We start from the raw sequence: 14678 nt of genomic DNA on the forward strand, positions 1-14678 counted from the left end.
TTGCTGGTAATACACCTAGGGTGGTTCGTCAGTTTATATAAGTAGATAAATTGTATACTTGATGGCAGAAAGTTGTTCCTGCAGTATTGTTATACAGTTATTACATAAATAATAAAATATTATGTATCGATAAATAATATCGATATATATTTTTTAAGTGGTTTAAAGAAAGGCACTTTCTTAGCATCTATGTGAATTAAACTGAGGTTTATCATGTAACTTGGATAACTACAATTCTAACTTAAATTGCATACTCTTCTATGGAAGAGCATTTAATTATATTCAAATTAAAGCCTTAAACCAAATGAAAAACTTAAAAATGTACATATTTTGCTCTTCTACATGTAAAGACTATGAGTTAATACTTGTAGCGATCTTCACACCCAAACAACAAAATAGGTCATTTCCTAACAAATACCAAAAAGATGTGAGTACTTGCACAAGATTAGCGGCCCTGCTGAGGTAGTATGCTTACCTCCAGCTAGTGGAGGGGCTCATGATTTGTTATTAAGGAGAAGAGAGCCTTTCTCAATATTTACCTTATAGACATTGTCACCCAAAGCACCAAAAGCTAGTATTCTCTAATTGATTGAACATTTATATAATTGTGTCTGAGTGATTATATGAGCATTGTTTTGTACCTGATTGCAGTCAGACTGAATATTTCAGGTCTGCAGAGAACCAGTTGTCATTATAAATACATTCAAATTATGTATTTTGATGGACAAGGCCTGGACTTTTAACTATGAGATTAAGGTTTGTGTCCAAGGATGTTTTTAAATATAGTTCGCATATTAAACAGTTTATTGAGTTGTTTCTTTCTTTTTCAGTCTGCTTGTTTAGATTTCCTGTAACTATTTGCTTAAGTTTCAGGGGAAAAAATGTGATGTTGCTTACATGATACTATTAATCACATGCTAAAACAATATCATATTTCTCTCTGTGATAAGTCGTTCCCTAGTTTGTAAACTTTAGATGGACATTTACTCACACCAACTCAAGATGACGTCCACGTAAACAGTTTTCTATGAAGTTGGATTTTGTTCTGAAGCTGGACTGGATGCTGCTTACTCCATGAGGCATCATGGGATTTTGCTTTACAGAGACTTCACAGAAAGATAACTTGACACAGTTGATATTTTGTTTTTCTCATAGTTGGATTTTGTTTTTTCACTTAAAAAAAAGGCACCTAATTTTGCATTATGTTAACATGAACACACCAAAATGCATGTCAGCTGTCTGTTCTACATGAACACCTAGATAAAGAATGATTAAAAACTCCATGCTGGCAAATCACGGAGGATGTATTGTTCAGTATTTTTATTTCCCAAACTTAAGGTTGTGTGAGACTACCCTGAAATTTTTCCTTTAAAAACTTGCCAGAACCTTGCAGTTAACACGTCCTTTACAAACACACACACACACACACACACACACACACACACACACACACACAGTCACATTTTCCCCTTTGATGATATTCTGAAATCAGTTCTCTTTAATCACATGCGCCATGGTGTTCAGGTGTTGAAAAGCCCTTTTCCCTCCCATCTTCCTGAGGTTGTTGTTGTTGGAAAATAATTCACACTGGAAAGCAAACCCTGAACCTTTCCGTAATCCAAAGGGAAAGCATGGCTTGTATGGCTTGTGGTTTTTTTTTTTAAATCAAGAAGCTTATAGATAAACAATAATAATACATTTCAACTAATGAAACCGACCACGATGTATGGAGAGCTTACCCGTAAGCCAAGCGCCTCAGCCTTGTCACCATTTGTTTGGAGCTGTTTGTTTTTAACTGCCTGCTATTGTTACTGTTTTTAATCCGAGAGGCAAAAAAAAATTATTTGAATGCTCCATGGATTAAAGAAACTGTGATTTTTCCACTTCAAACACATGCAGTGTACCGTGTGATAAAACGACTGCAGCTCAGAGTTTCATTGTCCCTTTTCTTTATGCACCAAATGATGTTTATTTAAACTGTACACTCTCTTTTTTGGTTTCCAAGTGCCTGGGTGTCTCTATAAAGATAGCTTTTCTTTTGTTATTTGGAGACATTGTTTACCTTCTAAAAAGCTGGTCGGAATAATCCCAGAGCCCACCTGCTCAACCCAAAAAAAACCACCAGGAAGGTGTGTGCAAATGTGTGTGTAGCAATAACGCACAGTAAGTCTATACTTAGCCATAACTGCAGGGGAAGAAAACAATGGGAAGGCTTTATTTACATCGCACTGATTCCTTATCTCATCACAGCCAGTCGTCTATCATCTGTCTACCCGCAACTCCAATTAGCACCGTCCATTTCTTTGTGGTTTCAGGAAATCTGGTCAGATGGCTAAGGTAAGGGCCAACTTCGCTCCACAGGGAAACTCAACACCAAGGACCAAGTGAAAGATGGAAAAGAGGAACCATGTTTGTGAGAGAATGGGGGAGAGAAAAGAAAGCGAAAGGCCGACGTACAGGCGGGACCGTGCTAGTGAGAACGCGAATCAGACTTCAGATGCTTGTTTACGAGATGGTTGTGTTAGTACATTCATACATATTGCTGAAATAATTAATCAGTCACTGGACATATGCCTAACAGAGCAACATCTGTACAATGATGTAAACAGCTTGCACATGTTGAGCAGTGTGGTTTTGTTTGAAAGTAAAAGTGGAGGGATATGTTTTCTGTTTGGGCTATAAATCATCTGCACTTTCAAAATGTAAACCTGATATCATCTTAACAAGTGTTAGGAACCTAAATACAGATAATAAAAACAGACTTGTTTAAAGTAAATCAACTACAATTTTTGCTATATTGCTTTGAAAAGTCATTTATTATTTGTAGGTAGCTGCAGACGACCTCTTGCCTTGTCCAAGAGCAGGTTGCATGAATGTGCTATAGGCTTGTATGACTGCACAAGCAGTCAAGTATGTAAATTTGCCCACGTTTTTTCAAGAAATAAAAAAATAAAAAATCCTGCAACATTCTGACAGTCAGGTCTGTGCCTCCACTCCCGCCGACACCACCACCACCCTCTAGGGCTGGGGGCATTTTAATTGGCCCACTTCCGAAGTGTAATTTTTTTAATTGCTTGGAGACACTCTGCTCTCTTTAAAAGAATCAATGCAGATGTAATAATATCTGTAATTGTCTGCCACGCTCCAGGGACACCACAAAAGCCTTGGATCAATGGAGGAAAGCAGGGAAGCTGGTAGGGGTTAATTTTTCCCTTTCTGGAGGTAATGACAGGGAGGCAACGCTTGGCTCCTGGCATAGAGGCACAACTTGTGCTGTTCCTATTGTCTCTACAGCGCCTAATTGGGCCAAATGCAGTTAGTTCCCCTTGGCAGAGGCTGTCGAGGTGGTGATTAATGAAGCCTCCAGTCACGTAACCTGATAAAAAGAAAAGAACGGGATAGGAAAGGGAAAAAATATCAACCTGCTTTCATCCTTTTTCCTTTCTTGTGCTTTTTCACTGCCTTTGTCAGTTCTCCACAACTTGGTTCTTAAAGTAAACAGGTTAAGTAGTTTAAGTTTGGTGAGGTTTATTTTTCTTCGGGGAATAAAAGGGGGCATGCCCATTGCTACACTGTGGCAGTAATTAAAGAAAGAGAAACAGGGGGCTGGCTGAGCTTCAGTTCCAAGTCTACTTGCATTATATGCAATATCACACGTTCGCTGTTAAAAACTGTCTGGCCAAGGAGACAGTATTTGGATTTTGCAGCAGTCTTTCCTGTACAGTCTCCAGAGATGTGTGTCAGGAATCCAGGATCAAGAGGTCACAGGTATTAGCCTCCCAGGATCGTCATGGCCTTTGACTAATTACCTCATTAAGCTGCACTCCAATACTTTTCATGGTCTCTGCGGCCTGGCCTTGTTGCTTAGCGTAAAGAGAACAGAGTGGACACGGAACCCATCCAGAGTGACCTGAACGCAGCTTGCTGCCGCCTTGTAGGTGGATGGTGGGAGGGAAATCAATCCTCTGTAAATATATTAGATGCAATTACATCCTGCTGGACTTTGCCTAACACATTTATGGAAGCATTAGGCAAAGTCTTCTTTTATCAACCCCCTAGGGCCATTACGACAATGACATGTAATTTTCACATGTAGGAACCAGAAAAGTATTGGAAAAAGAGCATGGAGGAGGAGTTTTGGGCCTGAAGTTTTGATTGCATTCAGAACAAAGCCATTTATTGGGTTGATGACAATTTGTGGGTTAGGTTTATCCTAATAACAAGGCTTGATGCAACAGTGCAGCCAAGCTTATGAAGAAACCTTGGATAAAAATTACTTTTATACCTTTAAAGCAGTGCAAGATGCAATAAATTAGCTTCACACAGTGAATAAACCCATTCCTTTTCTCGCTGATTAATTTAAGCACAACTCCATATAAATACGTCATCATCCATATAAATGAATTATTAATATGGCATTTCAGTTTCTCTCAAAGAGAAGTCTGATATACTCATTTTTCACGTGATAATCAGCAGTAGTTGCTGAATTATTTTGGGGGATTTGATTAATGTTTGTGTTTGTGTATGTTCATTTTGTCTGGAATTACGTAGGCACCTTAATTCCTCTGTGAAAAAATACCCAATTACCATAAAACGTATGAAAGATAATTGTGGAACAATGTAATGTCAATAGCCTTCTGATTAATCCCTCTGAACGCAGCCAAATGGCTGGCACAGTAACTCGGTAAGTGATAAGCAATTTAATTTGTTCCTAATTACTAAGAGACCCGTTTTGCCACTGTCACGATGAGATTTCTAAACCTCCTTAACCAGCCAAGCCTTATACATTTATAAAAGCATCTCTCTTCTTCTTTTTTTCCCCTCTTTCCTTTTTGGAAGGTATTCAAGTCTAATTACTCACAAGAGGGCATGTGTGCTTACAGTAGTACAAGAGGTGCTTGTCAACAAAGTTTATCCCAAACAGCTAAGACTGAAAGTACAATCAGGTACTTTGGAGAAGAGCAGCTGTCCTACTGGAAAAGTGTATTTGTTTATGCACGTTAACGCCTGCATGCTGTTGTGTCCAAATTACATGAGTTTTTTTTCACAGGGTTTCCGAGACAATAGTTCATTTGTGCTTATCCATAAAATAGCTTTGAGCCTACACGCCACAGGCTTTTCAAACTGCCTTTTCCCCACCTTTCTCTTTATTTTAGCAATGAGTCGGAGAACTGAAATGCATCATCACATAGTTTTACCTCAGGGCTTCCTCGCTGTCACCCAACAGCACCCTCAAGACCACTATTCTCCTTTTTATCCCAGACCTGAATTCTTCATTTGGTCACACTGTTTGCTCCTGAATAGTCACCTCTGAGGAGATTAACCCTTTCATTAAAAATGCCTGACTAGGGTCAACCTTCTGCCTGGCTCTGCAGTCCCAGTGCCTTGCTTTGATCTATCAGCTATGGTGAAATTATTAGCAAACTCTAAGCCATGCCATGTGATTTGTTTTTGGAAAATTTGTAGAAATTATTCATAATCCTATTATGTGGCCAAGGGGTAAACCTGCATAAAAAATATAAAGGCTTTGTCATGGGGAAGGCAGTAGGGACAAATGTTGAATGAGGGTAAACTGGAGTCCAGGAAAGCAGAAGGGTTGTGATGCAGTTCTAATCTGCCAGACCAGGTCTTATACATTTAATTAAAAACAAACTGCCTCTGTAACAACAGATACCACTCACTTAAAAATAATTGTAAAGTTACAAACCTTAGTCCCAACAGCGTGCATTATCGGGAGGGTAATGTATTGCGCATAAGTAGGGGAAGAGAAGAAATCACAATTTTTACACCGCCCATCTCCCTTTCAGGGGCCAATACTTTGCAGAACAAAAGTCAATGTCTCAGCCTAAATCTTGTCTGACAACGCGTAGCAGCCAGTGCTATTTTGGGCTCTTTGTGGTGCCAATCTCCTATCTCTCCTGTGACATTTTTTCAAAGAAAGAGTAGATTTCCTAGAGACTCTGCCCTTTGCAACTTCCACAGTGTATTCTTGCCCATAGAGTAAGGACCCTCCTCCTCACTCTTATGCGGCTGCTCTCTGCAGTGACCTGAGAAAGGGAAAATTAAGACAGCGTATCAGGCTAAGAGCCCTATCTTTAGCTGGTGGAGTGAAAAGACATTATACAGATGCTTAATTCTCAGTTACACATTTGGACTGAAAGGTACTAAACCTGGGAAAATTTTGCCAATAAACTATGCTGAAAACAAGAGCCCGAAAAATGTTTAAATCTCTAAATAACATCTGATAGGAAACTGTTGCTACCGCTACTCAAATCAAACCTCGCAGGAATATTTCCTGACTTGCAATACAGTGGATTTATAATTGTGTGGAAAGTTATTCAGAAACCCCACACTTTAATCATCCTGTTCTCTGTTCAGCAGTAATTTACTGCTTATACAAAAACTTGCCTTCATGCTTTTAATGTCCCCATTTTTAGATGGACTGGCTAACTGGCAGGCCACCAACTTCACATTAATTTGCTGCAGTATCTGAGTGTACAGGTCTTATCTGGGCCTGCTTTTATTCGGGGTGAAGAGCTGAGTCGTTCTAAATAACGCAGGTCTAATTGGGTATGTTTTGCAGTCAATTTCCATAAAGAGTCTAGGAGACTGTCACCTCAGCGTGGGAGCACAAGGTGCTGGAGTTGGAGCCATGCACCTCAGCCAGCCGTTAATCAGGAAACGCACTTTCGACTGCTTAGCAAAGGGCAGAGGTCAAGGAGGAGGGGCTAACACCATATCTGCGCAGAGCGCTATAATTGTAGGAGTGTAAATTGCTGCAGAAAAATGCCCCATCTTGGAAATTCAGTGAAAATAAAAGGCAGCACTTTGACCAGAGGCCATAATGAAGAACCATGTGTCTCTTTGTGTAAGCAGAAAAGTAATACTTGGGAAACTTGGATATACCAATAACAGTATATCCAAAAACGCTGTCATGCCAAATCTAAAAGGATATACAGATCTTTTCTGGGTGGTGGCCCCAAGTCCTTTAAGTCCTGATTTTAACCTGTAGAAATATCAGCATCAGAGAGAATATCTCTGCTTTGGTCTTCTGTTTCTGCTGAACTGTAGCGTTGGCTAGGAGTGGACTCTTTCTCCTCGTGTGGAATGTTTGATCGCACAGCTGTGATATTTTTGCTGCCACTTAGCACCCGATGTCTTGAACAGAGGTGGTCTACACAGAGTTAGAGCTGCTTGCCTGTGGTCGGCACCACTGCAGTCCACAGAAAGGGGCAAGCTCGAACACATGGTCCACTCTTCATGTATGTTACATACATTTATGGAGTTGTAGAACAGATGCAAATACCTGATGTTTTGTACAATATTTATTACAAATAAGCAAGAATCCTGGCAGCAAAGAGTGGCTGAGATTAAATGCATGATGAATTCTTAACATAAAAACTTTACCTGACCCGTCAGATATAATCAGCATCTTCAGACTGCACAAAGACATGCAAATACTTCACCAAAGCACATCCAGGTCCTAAAGGTACAATTCTCAACTTCATAGCAACACTAAAAACATGAAAACCCACAAAATCTGAGAGCAACTTCCCCCAAAACAGGGTGCAGCCTATCTAAACTGCCCTTATTTATTCAGTTTAAAGCGACCATAATGGGTCCATGGAACACACTAAACCCCAGTGGTACACTTAAGTGGCTCACAAAAAGATGCAGAGGATGGTGCTGCCAAGAGTGGCTTTATAGGGACAATTTAACATAATGGTCAAATAAATACTGGTGTAAAAAAAACACCTGTGAACAGTGCTGGCAGGTTGATGCCATTACTATATTTTTTGCGTGACAGTTCAGCAGTGTACAACAGTTTTCATTCCATTTTGTCAAAGTACAAGGGTGCATTTTGGTTTTATACGTTGAGCATCATAAATGCACCGCGTCTCACCAAATGCGGCGAGGAAAGGACACGACAAGCGATCCTGTTATCGAGTAAAATGACTGAACCGTTTTTGTTTTTAGTTCCCAATTAGCTCCCATTTTTACGCAATAATCACTCTTCTGGTGAATTTTCAGCAACATCGCAATCGCGGAAACACCAAAGTCCTAGATTAAATTACAACGTGTATGCACCAATGGGAAGAAGCAAAAGCAAAGATCAATCTAATATTTCAGAATAATGTAAATAAATATTTTTTTCTTAAAACATTAAGCATGATTGTGATATTTCCTTTAATTTTGCAGAAAAGAATTACACACATTGGGTTTGTATACTGGTTAACAAACAAACAATGGTCAGTGGCACAGGCTCTGATTACTCTGTTTTTGTCACGTTTTTGGCACTTGGTTTAGTCTCGGGGGGGTCGGAGTGATGACTGGGTATCTACAAGCTGTCAAAGCTGGACAGCACTGTCAACTAAAAAAATGAAATCAATATAAAACCCAAATGGCAAGAACGACTGTGACGTTAAAAAAAATGTTCCTATCGATTAGTTGATTAATTCTTTTTAAATTAAAAATACTATACTGAACCTTCTCAAATGAATATCTGCAATTTATTCTTAACTGTGGATTTTCTAATGCTGGGCTGTGATGTTACTTGGAATCTGGAGACATATGCCATTGCGTTCTCATATTTACTCATGGATTTATTATGAAGAAAATAATTGATATGCTGGTTAATAGACATGTTGGTTTCAGCCACAGAGAGCCTTCTAGTCTTCTAATAAATTTTAGAGCAGAAGAAAACTTTAAATATATCTCATTTAAGGAGCTATGCAAACAAATGGCTTGCCCACAACCAAACATCCTTTATAACAATTTATGACATATGGATGAAACATCACCTTTAAAACACCTTGTTAGAAACCATAAAAGAAAGCGCTCTTTTTCTTTCTCCCTTCTAGTCTATAATAAAACATTGCATAACCTGACTTTCAGACTTTGTGTCAGCTACACAAAGATGCCACATAACCAGGCCCTGGTATTTTCTACGCATCTCGCACTACGTCTGCTTGTCATGCTTTTCCCTCTACAAGATATATGACCCCTGCTTCACCCTTGGCACAGGGTGTGAGCTAGATGTCCCAGTCAGACCTGTCCTGTTGAATACCTTATGGCAGGTTGTTTGTGAAACTCTTGTGGTCTGTTTGTTCCCGCTCCCCACCCTGCCCTTGTTGACAGTGTCTCCATTGTGAGGCTGAGGGGCCTCTGCTTAGCTTTGTCCGTGCCTCATTGGAGAAGGTGTTGGTCCAGAGAGAGCTCGCACACCACCTCTGCTTATTCTGTGGAAGCATCATTTGCGTACCTGCCCATTATTTCACTTTACACGCCTGCTAGTCTGCATTTGGTGACTCAAGAATAATGTGTAATATTACATTTATGCTGCTGATGTTAATGTGTGAGAAAAGCTACAGTGAGAGAGAACGGGTGACAGTGATAAGCATCAGTCAAGCTCCATCTCTAGGATCAACTCATTATATTTTAAATCTATGTTTTATGTATTTTAAGAGAAAATTTTATCTGCTATACAATTAATTATACAATTAAATATAGGAAAAAAAATATCATTTGAAAATTGTGTAAAACACATATTGTGTAGTATTGATTTGGTATTTCAGTATCTTCTAAATTACAACAAGAACTTATACATAATTAATTGAATAGGGTGCGTACAAAAACGAGACCTCAGTGGACTTCAGTGTTTTAACATGCTCTCTCACAGACACATAAAATCAATGATTTTGGGGGGCGGGGGAATCACGTTAAATAAAAATCCAATACAGTCAAATCCAGCCTCATGTCTACATCTAGTCATCTACCTAATCCCCTCCTCAGCAATCTCCTGTTCCCCTGTTCCTAACATCAGCGGGGAGCGTGGCTAATTTACGAGCATGGGCAATGCCAACATACTCTCTGAGGAGGGCCCATTTTAACACCTCCAAATGCTGTAATGCATCCCAGCTGACCTTAATTATAAAAGCATGTGCCTCCCCTGTGTTTCCCCCACCTCCCCCGTATACAGTCCACAAGGCCGGGGGTGTGAGCCAATGTTCTTACCTGCAGAGAACAACACAGCAGCAGCTACCGTAGCAGCTCAATGTTAATAGTTGCATCCTGAGAGGAAATCAATAAAGCTATAAAGGGTGATATCACAGTGTCTGGGCCCCCACGCACACATTCCTCTCATCTTCCTCCCTCCCTCTCTTCCTTCCTCAGTGGAAGCTGTTTATGAGGGGTTCTTGTGGTTGGTGGGAGCAACTGAAAGGTCAGTAGTATGAGGTTTTGATCCAGGGATGAGACACCCTCCTTGGGAGTGTGGGGTAAATGGTGGAGTGGGATCCCTGACTCATCTGGAGAAAAGTGGATCTTTTAAAGGGCTTATAGCTGCTGTGTGTTGTCAAGGTAGCGAAGCATTAGTGCTTGTAAAGGCCCATCGATGCCGCCTGGTTACGATCAGAGAAGAATCCCAGGAGGTAAAACGAGGCCTTGCTAAACTGCTGATGAACCGAGGGAGATATTAAAAGACCGACTCTCCCTCTTCTTCTGTCTGTACTGCAGATTTTTGCCCATAACATTGATATATGCACAGCACGGGGCTCTAGCATCATTGGACTGATAAACTGCTCATACAATAGATAATCTTTTATGTACCTCCCGTGCACAGCACAAATATTATGACTATTAGTACATTAATTAACTTGCTGGCCTGGGGGTCCTCTGCCCAGCCAAGGTTAAGAGCTTCTTTAATTAAAGATCAATACGGTTTTGCAGTATATTTCTACAGCTCCAAAAGAGACATGAAGCTCTTTAATGTCTACATGTCCGAATGATGTAAAACTTCACAAGATATGTATAGACAGAGAATCAGAGTGCAAAGTGCAACCATTTGTGAGCATAGAACAGTGAACAGCGTGTCAAAACAGCTGAGGTGATAGTGTAAATGATGTATTTACACCTCCTTGTGTTTTGTAACAAAAATGTATACAGTAATTTTTCGGCAGGTCTGGATTCATTCCCCCAAAAATGAACCCATTAGGATCGACACTAATTAAACTAGCAACAATATCCACGCAATCTTTACAGCCTTTGTTGATATTTGCACGCCTAACAGCACTTATTAATACACCTGTGTACTGAGCAAAGCAACGGAGGGTTGAGATCAAAGTCCACAGCGCTCTCTCTGCGTGTACACCTGAGGATTTAGTCCTTGTTTGTAGAAGGAAAGATGGCGAGGCCCGAGGAGCACGCCTTTTTGTGCTAAATGCTCCAACGTCCCCCTTAGAATCCACTTCTAAGGGGGACTGTGTTTGACGGGACACCTCTGTGTGTTCAGAGTGCAGCCCACAAAGGGAGGCAACAGTCAAAACCCTGACCCTAGACCAAAACCAAGAACCAGCCTGCCTCCATCCGTAAGCTTCTTGAAAACACGGACCTTTTCATTTTTAACTTCTCACCCCTCTGACACCAAACCAGCCCATCCACGTGTACTACAGTCCTATTACATCATATTATCACATGTCGAGTATTATACCCAAGAGCTCTGGGTTCTAAGTGAAAAACTTCTTTCTCATTCATCGTCTCACACATACACTGCTGGACTATACCACCTCCACTGGCAATGTGATGGATAAGTCAGCCTCACTTATCAATGCTTAACCCACCTGGGTCTCTCTGGGCCTGTTGGCCAGTCTCTTTTTTAAACCTTGCTTCCTTGTCCTCCCTCCCACCAACGCCCACACCCCTTTGCCACACAAGACTAAGACAGGTTAAACAGTTAAACACCAGCAAATCCAGCACTGCCCTGTGGGAAATTTGCTTCTAATCCCTAACTTATAGGCACAGAATCAAAGCCAAAAAGCCTGAGCAACGAATCTGATCCTCCCTCTAACAATCTTGGGCCTCTTGGGAGGGTAGGGAGAAGCTCCACAGACTGGGCTGAGATGGATAAATACCTAAATGATGAGACAGTCAGGGGACAGGGGAGTAGTGTCTGGCTATGGCCGTTCACCTCCAATTTGGCATCCGCACAATGAAAGGCAATTGGGCAGCAGCCCCCACACAGTAGCCAGTCCTTATTATTATATGTTGAAGTGTGGCTTGGGCAATGATTAATGACAGTGTCAGGGTGAAAACAAAGCACAGCGCAAGTTATCTCCAATCCACCTGCTCCAGTGGCCCGATTGTAAGAGAATGGAAAAGAGTGTGAGAAGAGGCTTGATAATGGGGAAGAAAGGGGGAGAGAATAGAAAGAGGAGAAGGAAAGAGATGGGATGGTGGACTGGCGAGTATAGTGAAGGAGAATGGAGACTTCCTGACCACAGCAAGGTGAGAATAACTTTAAAAGACATGCCAAAAACGTATACCATACATATGAATAGTTTTTTCATAAGACAAATGACAAAGGTGCTGTACTGCTTATTACACATTCCATGTTACCTTCAAGATCAAAAATAATCCCTAACAATCTGGAAGGATTTATTCTTTGTCACTTGAAACCAACCAAATGCCAACTTGCAGGTAGTTTCCTCGTGAGGTGTGAACATGTAGCTTGTGGCTCGCCGCGGTGATTGATTTGACAGACAGAGTGGACTTTCATGCGTCTGTGTTTGTTACATCCAAGCCCACTGTCCCCCGCTGTATTGGTGTTGACATTTATGAGACATGTCGGAGGGGGCCTGCTAGACCTCACTAATGAGAGAGCTGGGGCTGACAGTTATTAGCGCAGCCTGACACTGCCATCCAGAGGACACACTTGGTAAAGCAGCTAGGGGACGGCATGGTCAATTACCATGTTTACAGTTGTTCCACTTCTGTGATTCTTTGACAGTGTACACTACCAAATTGCACTGTCTTTCAGATAATCTGAGGAATTGCATTGAAACTACGAATAGCTGCTGATTTCTTCTTTACAACTGACCAGTGAAATAGTATGAAGAATCTCAGAACTATGTGCTTTTATAAGTGTGAGCTGCCTAAATTGTGACCAGTGAGTTTATGCCCCTGTGAACTTGACTGCCACCCGGGCTATAAAGTTGCCCTGGATAATGTAACTGTCATGAGATTTCTCCAGTAGCCTATTTGAGACTGTTAAGAACCATTTACTTACAGTAACATAAGGCGGTGTCATCATTCAAGTAATTTTCCTTTGCCCGTCCCTCCTCTGCTCCAATCCACTTCCCAAGCACATGGCGAAACAAACACATGCAAACATGGCTGCACAGAGAGCAGACGAGAGGAGAGAGAAACATGTGCAACTCTACGTTATAGTTTGATTTGAAAAAACAGATGCAACCACCTTTACAGTCAATCAGTTAAACCACACAATCATAATGTAAACGACATTAGGATATAGAAATGCCCACCTGAAGAGCTAAACACAGCGTTCCTCGACTGCCAGGTTTTCATGAGGTTTAGCCAAACCCTTCCTCGCTCACTTGTGAAAGCAGAGAGAAAAATCACAATTAGTAGCCTGATTGCATACTGACAGCCCACGCTTAACTAAAGTTAATTATTAAGTGGTAGAGAAAGATTTTTTTTTTAAATATGTTAAGCCACATCATATGACAATGCATCGATGGAAAAAACACCAAAATTGATCCAAGAATTTACTATGAAATTTAAAAGTATGTATTTCAAATTGTTTGTAACAGTTCTCCAAAGCCAGAGTTTAGTTCATAACCTTTTTTAAGGGGTGTTGAATAGCAATAAATGCATGAATGGATTATAAACAACAACTGAAAGATCTTTAAGCACTACAGCTTTCACTAGACTGTGTTTTGACTAGACATTTACAGTAACAGGAACGAGTACTGTGACACAATAGGTATTTGAATCACTGTTTTCATCTTTAATCATTAGTACCGACCAATAATTGCCAACTTAACTAAGAATTTGCTTTGTAAAAAATAAGCATTTTAGTCCATACTTTCTGGGCCCGGGGCTCCAAAGCTGCATAAAAAACAAAACAAGAAATGAACTCTCATTTTGACCCATGTGTGGACCTAGAGGCTCTCTCCATTAAAACCAGGAAATGAAAGCGCACCCCCCTGGCTCCACTAATGTATGTCTGCACTTTCCAAAGAACCCCTTGCTATATTACATACTCTTGCCATCCTCAGTGTGATATCTTCCCTAGAGTGGTACAAAAAATGTTTAACGTAGCATATGTCAGATAAAATGGCTTTATTTATATGCAGGCTACTTCATCATAAGTACAATCTCAGATTTGTTACTCAGCAGCATGAAAACTGTGGCATGAAACTCTTTATGCAGTGGGCAGCTTGACCATCTTCTGAGGAAGAATCACACACTCCACAATCTGAATTGCCACTAAAAAATTTGCTGAGCTCGTGATTGTATTATTGTCTGTGCATATGGCTACTAGGACCCAAAGCTTGCCTGGATTTAACTTCCTAATCTGTGTTTACTACTTTTTTTGTCCTGAAAGTTCAAAATCTGTGTTTCACATCTCAGCTAGTTTGATGCTTATGTTTCCAGACTATAGGAGCAGCTTTATAATCAGTACTGACTGCTACAGAGCTCTATCACACAGCACCAGACAGAGTTTAAGTTCTTGACTCAGGAGTTAGCAGTAGTAGTTTCTCAATTTAAAACACCCAGAAGAGGAACTCGCCTCCTCTCAGCATTAAAGGAGAAACATAATAACTGACAACTTTACCAAACGTTAGCAGATTACTCCTTTCTAATGTGTGGTCCTAATT

The sequence above is a fragment of the Rhamphochromis sp. 'chilingali' genome (genome assembly GCF_963969265.1).
Source record: "Rhamphochromis sp. 'chilingali' genome assembly, chromosome: 21".
Classification (NCBI taxonomy): domain Eukaryota; kingdom Metazoa; phylum Chordata; class Actinopteri; order Cichliformes; family Cichlidae; genus Rhamphochromis; species Rhamphochromis sp. 'chilingali'.